Genomic DNA, 13329 nt, shown 5'->3' with positions numbered 1-13329 from the left:
AATTATTAGAGTATTAAACCAGCAAGAAAAGAATTACTGTAGTTATTTCAGAGTTGCTTGTTGCTTTCATACATGGAATCTGTCTGCAAAGGTTAGAACTAATTTGCTAAAAATCTTAGTTCATTTTACTACAGAGTTATTAGGATATTAGGATTTAGGATTAGGATACCGGGATACTATGATTATTAGGATACCTAGTGGTATACTAATAAAACTAGAAGCATTTTGAGATCTGCTTTCTAAGGAGGGACTGAGGAAAGATTGAGGAGTAAAGGAGGAAATAAAGACTGTAATTTAAATAAGTGTGAAAGTGTCTACAGATGGAGAGTTAAGGACAGAGAAAGATTAAGTGAGGAACCCAGTGTCAAAGAGGAAAAAACAAAACAACACAAAACTAGGAGTGGACTAGAAACCTTCCAAGTTTAATTATAGTACCTTAGGTGCACTTAAACACACTTGGTTTAAAGTTCACTTATTCACATTTCTTTACTGAAAAAGCCAGCAACAGGTACCAGAAATGAAACCCCACCAATCAAGAGCAATCAAGGTTACATTTCTAAGGCTAACTCTGTTCCCCTTTTCTTTCCCCCAAGCTTCCAACTTCCCATCTCAGGGCTGTCAGTAGTTGTCAGCACATCATATGAGAAACTCATCTGAACATACAATATAACTTGACAGGCAATACATCAGAAAACCTAGATGTGACAACGGCAAATTCCACCAGATGGTCCTGGATCATATCCATCCATTAAAAAAAAAAAAAATGGAAAGGAAAGAAAAAAAAAACACAGAAAACCAGAATTTTTGAAGAGAAGAAAAAAAAAATTGCTATATGCACTGTTTCACCCTTTGTCCTGTCCATGCCAGAAAAGGAGACACACAATAGATCCACCTCTTGTCCTCACCAGCATGTCCTTAATATCGATATGTGTATTTCATCCTCTTACCCTAGGAAAAGGCTTCTAAATAAAGATGCCACTCCACTAAAAGGCAGTATGTTCTAGTAATAACAGTGCTTTCCAACTGAGAAAACTCTTAATGACTCTGGTGCCTGGTCCTGCTCCAGCATCAACATGATCTCCAGGTACACCAAGCCCAAGCTGTTAGCCCTGGGAGTAGCTGTGAACTTGGAGCACTTTCGAGACTCCTTGTTTGCCACCCTCCCCAACTCCCTGTTGCTCTTGTAGGTGGCACAGATTCTGTTTGGGTTCAGGCCGCTGACAAACCTCATCAACTTTTGCAATGGCCCTTTTGGGAGAGACCTCAGATTGCCTCGTCCGCTGTCAGCCACACAATCCTGGGAAGGCAGCTGAGACTTGCAGGTCAAACACTGTCCAGGCCTAACCTCAATGCAGGTAAAATTGCCTTTGATACACACGAAGCTCAAACCACCTCCAGCAGGTATGGAGCACAACCTGCTCCTGATTCTGGCCTCAAGCCCACACAAAACACAGTGCTAAGGCAGGCATGGCATCAGGTCAGGACTCTGTGCTACCGTCTGGGAGGTCAGCACAGTTCCCATGGCACAAAGCACCAGGCTGAGAGGCAGCTCTGGGGTTAATTTACTGCCAGGAAAACGCTGAAGCTGTCACTGTTCTTCAGATGAACATCACCAGCTTGGCCACAGCAGCAGCTCGGCTGGGACAAAAGTGACAGGCCTATGAAACATAAATCAAACCTGCGCAGGCTGTCGCTGCTCAAGCGAGACCTTCAGGGACACCATTCCTTGCTCCTGTTCTGCCCCTGCCTTCAATAGCTGTTTTGCTCTGTGAAAAGTAATTGTGTGTAACTGGGAAAAAATACCGTGTATCCTTGTACTCCCAATTACACATGCTTTGAAGTAAAAGGCATTTAGTTAAATGTATTTTAAATCAGTAAAGGAAGTAGATGTGAATGTGAATGCACAGACAGAACAAAGATAGTGAATAACACAGTGTTATTTTACCAAACATTTAACAGGACAGGATAGTGCTTCAAAGTTATTAAAAAACCTGAAAGCTTCTTTGAATACAAAGTTGTGACTGTGCTGGAAAGCAGATCTACTCTCTGCCAGTGCACAAGCTGCACTCCACAGCTCAGGACTGAAGAAATCTCTCTTTGGGTCACTGTGGCAAAATCACTTTCCACCAAGAAAGTAGACTCAGACTTTAACAAAGGACTATTTCTGTAGATTATAAATAACTATTTTCCTTCCCCTAAGGAAAGCTCCTTCCATTATAAAGCCTCCTTTGCTGTTCAATCAAGTGCACCCATTCCTGAGTGAGAAACACCTGTGAGGGGGAATACTCCAGAGCACTGGACTGGTGGGGAACTGGGCGACAGTCATGCTTCAGAAACTGCAAGTGAGTGGACTGGGCTCCAGAGATTACTAATGAAAAGAGCTTTTTTAGCAATGGCTGATGGCTACTCACAGAATTCTGCAGAAGCAGTTTGTTATCATTGTCACCTTTAGCACAGAGAGGAAGCTACTTTTACATCAGGGACCTGAGAACAAAAGGCTTGCAAAAAGGTCAATTCTCCCCTCCACCTCAAACTTCAACAACAAATACCCCCCCCCCTTTTTTTTTTTTTATACTCTGCCTTTGTCATTTTAACATCAAAGAAAAAGTCAGTGACATTTTCAAGTTTTGCTGTTGCGTACCAGTGGGGTTTCAAATATTAAAATGGACACCACCTCTTTAGTGGAGCGCCTTTTGTCATCTAAATGTTTTTCTATATATACTGGACTTCATACTAGACAAAACATCAACTTTCTACAAGACAGAAAAATAAACAACTTACTATTTAGTTGTTCTTAGCAGAAATACTGTAAAACAGAAGGCAGAAGAACAATATGCATTTATTAAAATTGGTAAAATGTCATCTCCTATTTTGATATTTATATCTCATTAGAAAAGCAAAAATACTGCAAATCAAAGTCTAAGAATCAGCTGTTTACTTTATTTATTTATAGGCATTTATATAGCACTCATCACCATAGCAACCAGGAACCTTTTTTTCTTCTTGTTCAAAGGAAAAGTTGTAATTTTGAAATGTGATCCTTTGATGTTACAGTGCAAATAGGTACTTACATCCTATGCTGCAAACATTTAGGCAGGTGCTTAAAGTACATGAATAGATCTAAGTCAAAGGCGTGGTTAAAGAGACAGAAACAGAGAAAGGAATAAGGAAAGGAACTGAGAAGCAAGAGGGAAAGAGTAAACGCTTTACTATGAAAATTCACAGCGCACTGGCTCCTACAATAAGCCATGACCTCCCCAGTGCTTTTTTCCTGTAATAGTATGTGACTGGTTCATGCGGCACAGTTCAATTAATCAAGAATGATCAACAAGTTCCCAATTTATGCCGAGGACACCTGTGAATATTCTTCAGCAGGGATTTCTGAGAGGATCATAGATTACAAATGGGGCTGCAGAGGGCTGCCTCTCTTTTGAGAGCAGTCAAGTCAGTAGCCTCACTTTGTCTGCTACTCTCTTCCAATCCCCCAGCAATCAGATATTATCAAATTCCCACATAATTAATAGACCTTTTTAAAAATGCCATCTGCTCAGAAAACATCAAAGAAATGAGTAAATTAGAACATTGCTCCTGCACACACCATTATAAAATAAATTAGTAGGTACGTCATGCAATTGCAGTTTCCCTGTGATACTCCTGGTGTGCACAAGCACACAACTACTTTTCAGACCCTCAATAACAGACTGAAATTGCTTTTATATTATTTCATCTGGTTGCTTTCCACCACCCTATGAAAATATACACACACAAAGTAGTACTTCAGATCCTTTTAAAAGCTAACGAACTTCTAATTGGGACTGAAAGATAAAAAGAAGAGATCTTTGGTCTGTTGTCATTTTGTTATATGAGGAAATTTTTATCATAAGGTCTCTCAAGACACAGGTATATTACCTTCAACTCTGCATTTACCTTGATCCTATACTCTTCATAAACCAATACTGTCTAGAGCAGAGTGTTCAGTAGTTCCTAAAGCAAACACATAAATCTTTACAGAAGACTGGTGGTTACTTTGTAGTCTTTTTTTAAGCTGTATTCTAAATAGGGCAGAAGCTGCATGTATGACAGGAGAAAAAGTGACAAGTTCCTTATCTGGAAAAGCACCAGCAGGCACTGTTATCAGAGCAGACCAGCTCTTTTAAAGTGGACTGATGAAGCTATTTTTAAAAACACCTAATAACATCACAGAAGAGAATCTGATCTCTGCAAAGGTGAGCCGCACAGCTCGATACCCCTGGGAGGCAGCTAATGAAACTGAAGCTTGTCAGACACAGACTGCGTCCAGTAATTGGCTTTGAAAACTCACAGTTTAAATTCCACCACGCTGAGTTCAACGCCCCCCTCACAGCTTGCTCCAAGCGCAGGCAGAGTCAAGGGCCGTGTAGCACGAGCAAATGTGAGTGGCTGCCTTTCCACTGCCTGCACCGCCAGGCCTAGTCTGCAAGATCAGAGGGCAAAGAAAGAAACCCGTTTTCCTCCAGCACCTCACACCTACCGGTTCACTGCCAGGACAGGGAGAGACAGCGGCGGGGGTAAGAAGGCAGAACGGTGTCAGAGCAGGTGGCGTGCTGATGGCAGAGGAGGGAACACATCCTACCACAGAAGGTGAAGGAAAGGGTGCAGACCTAAAAAGAGAAGGGAGAGAGTCCCATGTCATGCATTCAGCCACCAGAACCACCAACCAATGCTAACCCTCAGGCAGTGCTCTGTGACGATTGTGCAATCCCCTTAGGCACAGCCACTGGCTTCACCAGGAAGGTGACCAGCAAAACAGGGGAAGTGTCACCCATTTTCCCAAAAATCTTCCTAGCCCACTCCTTCACAAACTTTACGGACCCACAGACCCATTCTACCCCTTGATCTGAACCACAAAACTGAATTCCGCGACCATCTTGGATAATAAACAAAGAAATTATTGTCCGACGGTGTGAGAACGCAAAATTTTGTTGGCACAGCTAAGAACATTTGATCTGGTTCTAGCTCTGTGGTTTAATGCTCTCCTTTGAGCCACCTTCTTTTTCACGATTCTTCCTGCCTCCCACTACTTCCTAGAAAAATCCATTCCTTCACAGCCTAGATATGCTCCAGTTGGAAAAGCCATTTTAAATAGAAATCAGGTCTTCTGCTAAGAGAAGTCATCTATGGCTCTGTTTATTTGAATAAAATGACAGTTGTACTAGCAGAGGATCTTTAAGCCTCTATGTTTTAAAATACCTCCTAAAGACTTTGCTGTGCTAGCGCATAGGCCAGTTATAAAACTCTTTAAAACTCTGGGGAACAGTAACTAAATGTGGGGTACTGTCATAGGGAACTGTTTAAACCAACAGGGCTTACAGAAGACTTTAAAGCAACAATTTTTAAGAGAAGGGTGTGAGAATAAGGGGAATGAGACTAACCAATTTTCAGATGATTGAAGCAAACCTCAGTAAGTTCACAGTGAGATGCGACTCAGGAGATTAGAAATTTAACTGGAAAAAGATTTCCATATAGTCCATCCATTTTGTACATTGCTTAATAGAGAAAGGGTTCCAAGTAATTAGTCCCAAAACATTAACCAGGTACCTAAAAGTGCATGTTCATGGAATGCTTCACAAGTGTTGGAGGCTGAACTCCAGCTCTGATGACAGCTAATTAAAACACAAAAGTGAGACTCCAAGTAAAACTGCCACCTTGCAATCATAAACTGTTCAAAACGCGCTCTTGCAGAAAAGTAGACTGCAAAGCCGGTTTCTTGTATCTAGTTCATGCATTTGGTATGTACCACGTTTTTGAAAATGACATTGCAAAATAAACACCCTGTCTTAGAGATGATGTGTTTAGCATACATTAGATTTATTTCGGGGAGAAGGTCGTCCCAGAGAATAAGAGCTCTTCTGGTTCTCAGCTAAGTCAAGGCTTGAGCTAACAAGCCGATCTATCAGTTCAAGCATTTTGAGATCGCTATTAAAGGGAGCCGTTACTGTTTTATTACCAAAGTCAATATATTTGCCTGAATCAGCAGTCACCGTTTAAAAGTCAGCATTTGTCAATAGTTATACAACTATGATACTGGTGTGAAAACACCAATATGTTCCCTTGCCTTTACCAGTTGTTCAGATACAGTCATTATTCTCTTCACCAGAGAGAAGCATGCCTCTTCACTTTTTTTTTTTCTTTTTTAAAGCAGCAGCCATTATCTTAATAACTCATTTAAACACTGGGTTAATTGAGAGGGGCTGGAAGGAAGCAATGGGACACAAGCGGACCGGTAAGTCTGACCTCAGAACATGGATGTGCAACGCGCCCAGAGCTGACCTATACAAGAGAAACTTTTCCACCATGCTTAGTCAGCACACAGTAATTAAAAGGGGCAAGATGCGATAAATTCCGCATCCGTATCCACTGGGGCCAGATTCACAAGGACTGCTAAGCTTTCAAGGGCCGAAGACAGGTGTTTAGGGGGTTTCCCAAGGCGCTCAGCCATCAAGGAAAATTGTCAGGAGAACACAACCACATCTTTACTTGCCCTGGTAGGCTTGAAACCTGCAGCGTCTTTGACCTCTAGGGAGGTTATTAGAGTTGTAATTGAACCGCCTTTCTGTGGTGCAGGTTAGCTGCCTACAAGAACTAACCCTCACTGACGGCGCACCGGGCCGGACTGCTTTCTCTGCCCGCCTTTGGAGAAGAAAGGTTTCCACCTCCAAGGTGCCAGCCCCGCTCTGTGCAACCCCGGAGGGGTCCCGTGGACCACTCCCACGCCTCGCCCCGTCCCCTCCCCACCGCGAAGCCGCCGCCGACCACGACAGACATCGCCTCCCGGTGCCCCCCGCCTCCCCTTCACCCCCTTTCCCCTCAGAAAAGAGGCGGCCGCAACTGCCGGCTGCCGCCAACAGCCCCCTGCGGCTGCCGTGCCCAGCCCGGGCCGCCGCCGCCGCCGCCCCACGGCCGCCCCGCGCCGCCTCACCTGCCGCCCGCGGCGCCAACGGCAGCAACCACCCCCTCGGCCCGGCTCGGCCCGGCCCCGCCGCCCCTACCGCCTCCTCACGGCCTCCCCGCCCACCTCCGCCTGGCAGGCGGGCGCCGTCCGCTGAGGGGCCGTGGCGGCGGCGGGGCGGGGCAGCACCGCCTCCCCCACGCTCCCGGCGGCGGCGGGGAAGGGGCGGACGGCCCCTCGCCCGCCGTGCTGGGGGAGCGGCGGCGGCTGCGCATGCTCACTGCCGGGCGCCGCGAAGGGCATTGTGGGGGGTGTAGTTTGCGGGGAGCTGGGGCGGCAACGTTCTCTCAGGGTGGGCTGAGGTGACTCCCCGTCCGCTCCCGGTCACCCCTGCTTCCCCCTCAGCCCTGCTCCGCCCTCAGCCGTTTCCCCCTCACAGCTTTCTCCACAGGCCTTGCCTCCCCGTCCAGTCAATGGCCTTAACCCCTCTGCTTCTCCCAATCTCCTGCGTTCCTCACCCCCCTGCCTCTCATCCCCAAGTCTCCTTCAACCTCCACTTCACCCTTCTGCTGTCCTCCCAACACCTTCCCCTGCCCCTCAGGGTTCCTCCCTGGCCCTCAGCTCTTGTCTGCCCGAGAGCCTCCATACTCGCTGCTCGCAGTCCCCGGCCTCTCAATTTCTTCCACTTGGAACATAACACACTGAAGCGGGGGGCAACCATCCTCGTTATAAGCACACGCCTTCAAACCCACTAGGGAAACCTGACAGACAGCAGGTGTCTTCACTGGGGGAAGGTTCTTCCCACCAGGGAAAGTGCAACAGCAGCACCAGGTCACGTTCACCTCCACGGGATGGAGGCCCGCTAAGGTTAGACCTCACCAGAGAAACCCCAAGATTATTCCATCTTGAATAAACCACCGAGGACGTCCCGAGCCCAACACGAGAGGTCGAATCAGCCAAGGATGTGGAGACGCATGCGTACGGCACCTCTGCTTGACCCGGCCTCTCCCAACGTCAGCGGGGCTTTTCTCATTGACTTCGCTGAGGCTTTCGATTTCTCATGGGAGCTTTCCATTTCCACACCCACGCAGGGCTCTCTGACAATGAGAAGGACAATTAATGGTTTGGCCGCATCTTTCACATTAACCGGTGTTTGTGTGCATAATTAAATGCTCCCGGAGTGACAGGATTGCTAAGCATGCATGCAGGAAATTAATGTAAAACTTTGACTGTTGTAATGTTTGCCCCTGAAAAGCAGATAGTCATTTGGGGGAAATCAAATTTAATAGCTTAGTACTCCTTCCTCCAGCCTCTTTTTCTGTCTTGCAGATTTTGTAGCTAATGATCCGGAGAACTAACTTGCGTTGTAAGAGATACACAGGAGAACTGAGGGTTTTTGGAAACGCTCTTTGCTACACTAAATTTAATTTCATTACGATCTCTGTGAATTTTAGTGTTTAGTTCTCATGGACTGATAAGGCAAATGTCAGGCTTCTGAGATTAGTTTTCCAGAGTTTGTTCAAGAACTATTACACTAATGAAATCCATTGCCAGAGATCCCATCTACTCCATTTCTCATTAGGTTTGTGAGTTATACTCCAGTCTCAGAGAGACTTCAGAATGCTGGACCCGCATGCTTATAACTAGAGCAACAGTGCAAAATAATCATCGTCATCACCATTTTCATTAACATTTGTTGGAATAAAAAGTCACTATTTATTTCAACAATGTTTAGAGATCTCTATTAGTTTTCCCAAAGCATTTATAAGTAGAAATCTTGACTAAGATTTCATGAATACCTGTTTGCATATTCACATAAATGTCATCTGCAATGCTACTTTTCCTCCTTGTTATGAAATATTTAATGAACCAGTCAAAAAGCCAGACATTACAGTAATTTGAATTAAGTGGCCAGTCACGTATCACAGACGATGAATGGCCAAAGACACAGACATAATCATTCAAGAAAAAAAAGAACACCCATAAGCTGAAATGTGTTTCTATGAAATATTCATAGGATTGCGGTGATTTATTGTCATGTCTGCTTCAGAATAACCTGCGACGGGAAAAGAGCATAATCTGATAAACTTTTCATGCAAAATAGTTCATTCGTTATTCCTGGAGTAACAAGTTTGTAGACCCACATCTGTTTGAGTCTACTGCCTGTAAGGGGTAGGGAAGTGTTTTCCTTAATACAAAGTTTTACAGGGCATACCTAGTGAAAGCAGTGTGAAGATGCTAGTGGTGGAGACAGTCACTTCAGTTGCTCAGACACAGGTGGCTAGTGCCATTTAAGATAGTTTAGGTTGCACAAGACGTTTGCACAAGGCTGGTAGACATGACATGGGACCTATAAGACAGTCTCAACTGGTGTAATGGCAGCTAGAGTTGAGTTTCAACTTGGTATACCACACACTTACATTGCCTGAATCACTTCTGATGTGGCTGTTTAGGGTCTAAATCAGCTTTTAGAGGCATGGGCAGAGGATGGGCTCACAATTAGGTGCTAGAACTGTTGAGCCACCTTTTACAGTCCAATAGACAGAGATCCAACCTCAAGCAAACATTGAAATGTTTCCACCTCATACATCCCCACCTCACCTTCGGCACTTGGGTTATAGTATGTATTTGTACGTGCAACCTCTTTGAATGAGAAAATATCAGAGGGGCTCGATCCTGGAAGCTGTCCCAATCCAGCAGAGCTGCTGATGTTCCTGCTCATGAACATCGACGTGCTGGACCGCAGCACTCCAAGCCTGGCTTGGAGTCAATTAGGTCTTCAGTCAACCGAAGTCAACTAAATCCACCAGCTTCTTTGTGGTATGTTTCTGTGCGACGTAACCTCAGCTTTTTTGTCTGTTTACCTAATGCCTCTGCTCTCCTTTGGTTTTCACTATGCCCATGTGTGCTGCACAAATGAATATTTGGTGGGCACCGTCAACCTTTCTACACCAGGAGAGACAGAAGCATCCATGCAAGTTGTCGGCAGGATCTTGCTGGGATTGAGCCACCCAGATTTTTTTAAACGTCGGCTTTGCAAATTGTATTAGGTGGGGACAGGGGGATGTTCAAGCCCAAGGGATGTGGCAGTCTGCCTCTGGTGTAGTCACAGCTCAGCAGAGCTTGTGGCTGACCAGCCAGTATGCGGAACTGGATGAGCACCAGTGATTCAAGTCTTGTAAAAGGTAATAAGCGACATCCATGGAGCGTGCTGCTGTCTGATCATCCAGCCAAACAGCACCATTTCAGCCAAAAAATGTCAGTGAAGCCATTTGGGATTAAAGGCAGCATGTAACCCTCTGCACATTGTCTCGGCATATTCTAAATGCGGTCAGCAGAGAGAGCTGAAGGAGGGATTTTGAAAGGGCTACATGCCTCAAACCTCTTTTACAAATTAATGTAATTCACTAAAGAAATTATACGTATTCATATCATTCTACCTCAGGTATATGAATTTGTTTGGAGGGGATAGACACTTTGTTGCCTCTGAAGAGCAAGATTTCATTAAACTCTCATTTGGAAAATGCAAGCAGTGCCCCCACTCCCTGGAGTACCTGGCAGCCAGTAATAGCTGTTATCAAGATCAGGACCTACCCCCTGGTATCAATTTTTTGCATGCTGATGTCGAACACATGCAAGACTAAAAAAAGCAATAAAAAATATCTGCTGCTGAGCAACGCTGCCGCTGAAGTGACTTGCGTCTACGAGGCGGTGAGGGCACTTGGCGTTCTGAAAGTGCAGCTCTCATCCCGGCATTCCGCTCCTCCAGCCCAAGGGCTGGGTAATTGCTGGTGTTGCCAAGGAAGGTTAAGGCTTGGTTTCTCTTGTTGCAGGTAAAACGAGGTGAAATAAGCACATGTGCTGTCACACAGGTCAGCCAACATGACTATTCTATAGAAAGAGATATTGAAAAAACTTTTAAGAATGTCAATTAAAGCTATCCAGTAGTGTCATGCTGGTATTAAGAGAACAAAAAGAGCTGCCAGTCCCACAACCAGGGCACCGACCCCTGCTTTCTGCCACTAGCAATCGGAGCCCACTGACCGCAGAAGTGAGAAGCACGTGGCAATGAGTGCTGCAGAGACGGCAAAGCGACAAGAGAGGGTAGCTCTTTTCTAGCTCCTCGTGGAGTGGCGACAGCTTCTGCTTGGTTTTGGAGTGGTCTGCTTAGTTTGGAAGGTGGGACAGTTAGATAAGCAAGCACCTTATTTATTTAGCCATTCATTTATTTAGCGACATGGTACAGGCAAGGTATTGAGGGACTTGAGAAATAAGGAATTTTCTCTTGTAACAGGATTGTAGAGAGATTTATATATGGACTTTAAGTAGGTGTTCGTCTTAAATACAGAAAAAGACTTGCACTAATCTAATACCGTGACTAAATACAAACCTCCACAACACAAAGGAGGAATAGGTAGTTACTAGTGACAATGAATAAAAACGACAGGCAAATGGAGCATTTCAGTGACAGTCAGCATCAATAGATGTGCCAAAAGCTAGTGAAAGCTCCCTTGTATGATAAAGTGACTGTCTCATGAAATATTAGCAACTATCCAGAATTGGAAAGTGTGAAAATCTTTTTGCTGTATAAATTATCTGAGACACTCCTGCCAATTATAGGCTCGCTGTGAGGAATAGAGACGTTGGTAATCATGACAGCAACTGTGTTCGAGTGTCATGTGAATATTCTTGGGCAATTATTCAAATCAATCATTTCTTGTCCGGGTAGGAAAGATTCATCACTCTTAGTACCTCGTGTCATTCAGTGACTGAATTGATGATGGTCTGCTATTCCTGGTGTTCTGTAGTCTGCCCCTTTGAGATGACAATGTCATCACGCATTTAACTGCTGAGGTGGAGAACTGTCCGGTAGAAAACAGGAGAACATGGGCCTGGACCCCATGAGAAGCATTACACAGGTCCTAAGAGACAAGTTCCCTTCTACACTGAGCAATGTCCGACCCAGAGGTGGTTTTGGAAGTGGAAGGAACGATGCTGGCCATTGCCACTGGTGGGACATGAGAGGGGGGGATCACTTGAACGCAGGGAGAATGCGATACATTTAATCACTTTTCTTCCATGCGGGATGGATATGAGACCTGCTAATCATGTCTTGTCATTACAAGCCCTCCAACTTCAGTGCCTGGTGTCACTGTCATTGAGAATGACCCCCATATCTGGTGGTGTTCCTGCCTCTCGGTTGTCTGGCTTAGTTTCCCCAGCCCTGTGTGCCTCGACCTACCTTCTCACATCTGCCGCTCTCCATAAATACAGGCTCCTATCACCACGTTTTCTTCCATCCTCCCATCCTTGCTAGCAGGAATTCCTCTAACATGGAACGGTGCCCTGTTTCCATGAGAATTACAGTTGGTAAGAGACATTAACTAAAAATGTACAATGTATCTGCCTATTCACCAGGCTGTTGCAACCTGAACTGTGACTACATAAATTTGGACCTTTGATTTGGCCTGATACAACTGGTCTTGCCTTCTTATTTATTTATCATGAAGTATGATGTTTATCAACTAACTTTTTTTTTTTTTTTTTAATAATATGCCCCATCTGTTCCTTCTGCCTCTTCCTATGCGTGTGTAAAGGCTGATTCCAGTCTGTAGTCACAAGGGGATGGATTAAGGCTGCAGATCTGCCTTTGCCAAACTGTAAGCACCTGACTATGTAAACTAAATAAACTGCCACTTACACGTTACTGATAAAAGTACCAGGGTTATGTATCAGCTGGGTTTCAGTACCACAGGGCTTCCTGCTCCTGTTCGAGAAACAAAGCTAACATCAGCAAGTGGTAACTTGAAATGGATTTGTTCTTTAGTAAAATAACAAAACAAAGCCTTCACAGAGGAGTTGTTTCCTTTTTTTCTACATGTAACAAAATAAAAGAGCGGTTAACTCTTCAGACTGGTGATAACAAATAAAGATGTGGTTCACCTCGCCTTTCACACGCTCCGTCTCTCTTTCCAAACAGCTTCTTTCCCTTATTCATGAGCTCTTCGGGGACAGGATTTTTAACAGTTCTTTCTGCCAACTTGTGGTTAGCAGAATATTTGCTTTCCCTTTTGTTTTTTAGCCTGTGTTGTGGCTTCCAAATATCCATCTATACCTCTCAGGAAAATATCTGGTAGCTTGTGGCTAGAATATATTTTAGGATGCATAATTTGAGCAGGTGACCATGCCACTGGTTAGCTCAGATGCTGAAGTTTAACCTGCTGACATCTGAAATTCACTGAGATGAGCAGTCCTTTGGAGAGTCTCTCTTCAGTCATCTCTTCCAGGTCACCCATCTGAAATCCTGAGTGATTATTAACATTGGTACTGAGCCATCACACAGGAGAGAATTTTGATTTTTTCTTTTAAGAGTATTTATCCTGCAGGCCATGCTTACACTC

The 13329-nt window shown here is 44.7% G+C and overlaps 1 protein-coding gene across 5 annotated transcripts in view; it reads right to left on the bottom strand.

Moving 5' to 3' along the window:
- Positions 1-7202, bottom strand: part of POMGNT2 (protein O-linked mannose N-acetylglucosaminyltransferase 2 (beta 1,4-)) — a 35374-nt gene extending 28172 nt beyond the window's left edge. For 3 of the 5 annotated variants that reach the window (XR_010069873.1, XM_063325267.1, XM_063325270.1), the window contains exons 1-3: positions 6959-7202; positions 4511-4640; positions 2782-2806 (exon numbers count right to left, since the gene is read on the bottom strand). The gene's annotated coding sequence lies outside the window, so the exon portion shown is untranslated. The remainder of the gene's footprint in view (positions 1-2781; positions 2807-4510; positions 4641-6958) is intronic. The other 2 variants (XM_063325266.1, XM_063325268.1) reach the window with 1 other exon arrangement.
- Positions 7203-13329: the final 6127 nt, after the last annotated feature.

The sequence above is a fragment of the Chroicocephalus ridibundus genome, chromosome 2 (genome assembly GCF_963924245.1).
Source record: "Chroicocephalus ridibundus chromosome 2, bChrRid1.1, whole genome shotgun sequence".
In the NCBI taxonomy this organism is placed as follows: domain Eukaryota; kingdom Metazoa; phylum Chordata; class Aves; order Charadriiformes; family Laridae; genus Chroicocephalus; species Chroicocephalus ridibundus.
This window is presented reverse-complemented; position numbering and strand designations above follow the sequence as displayed.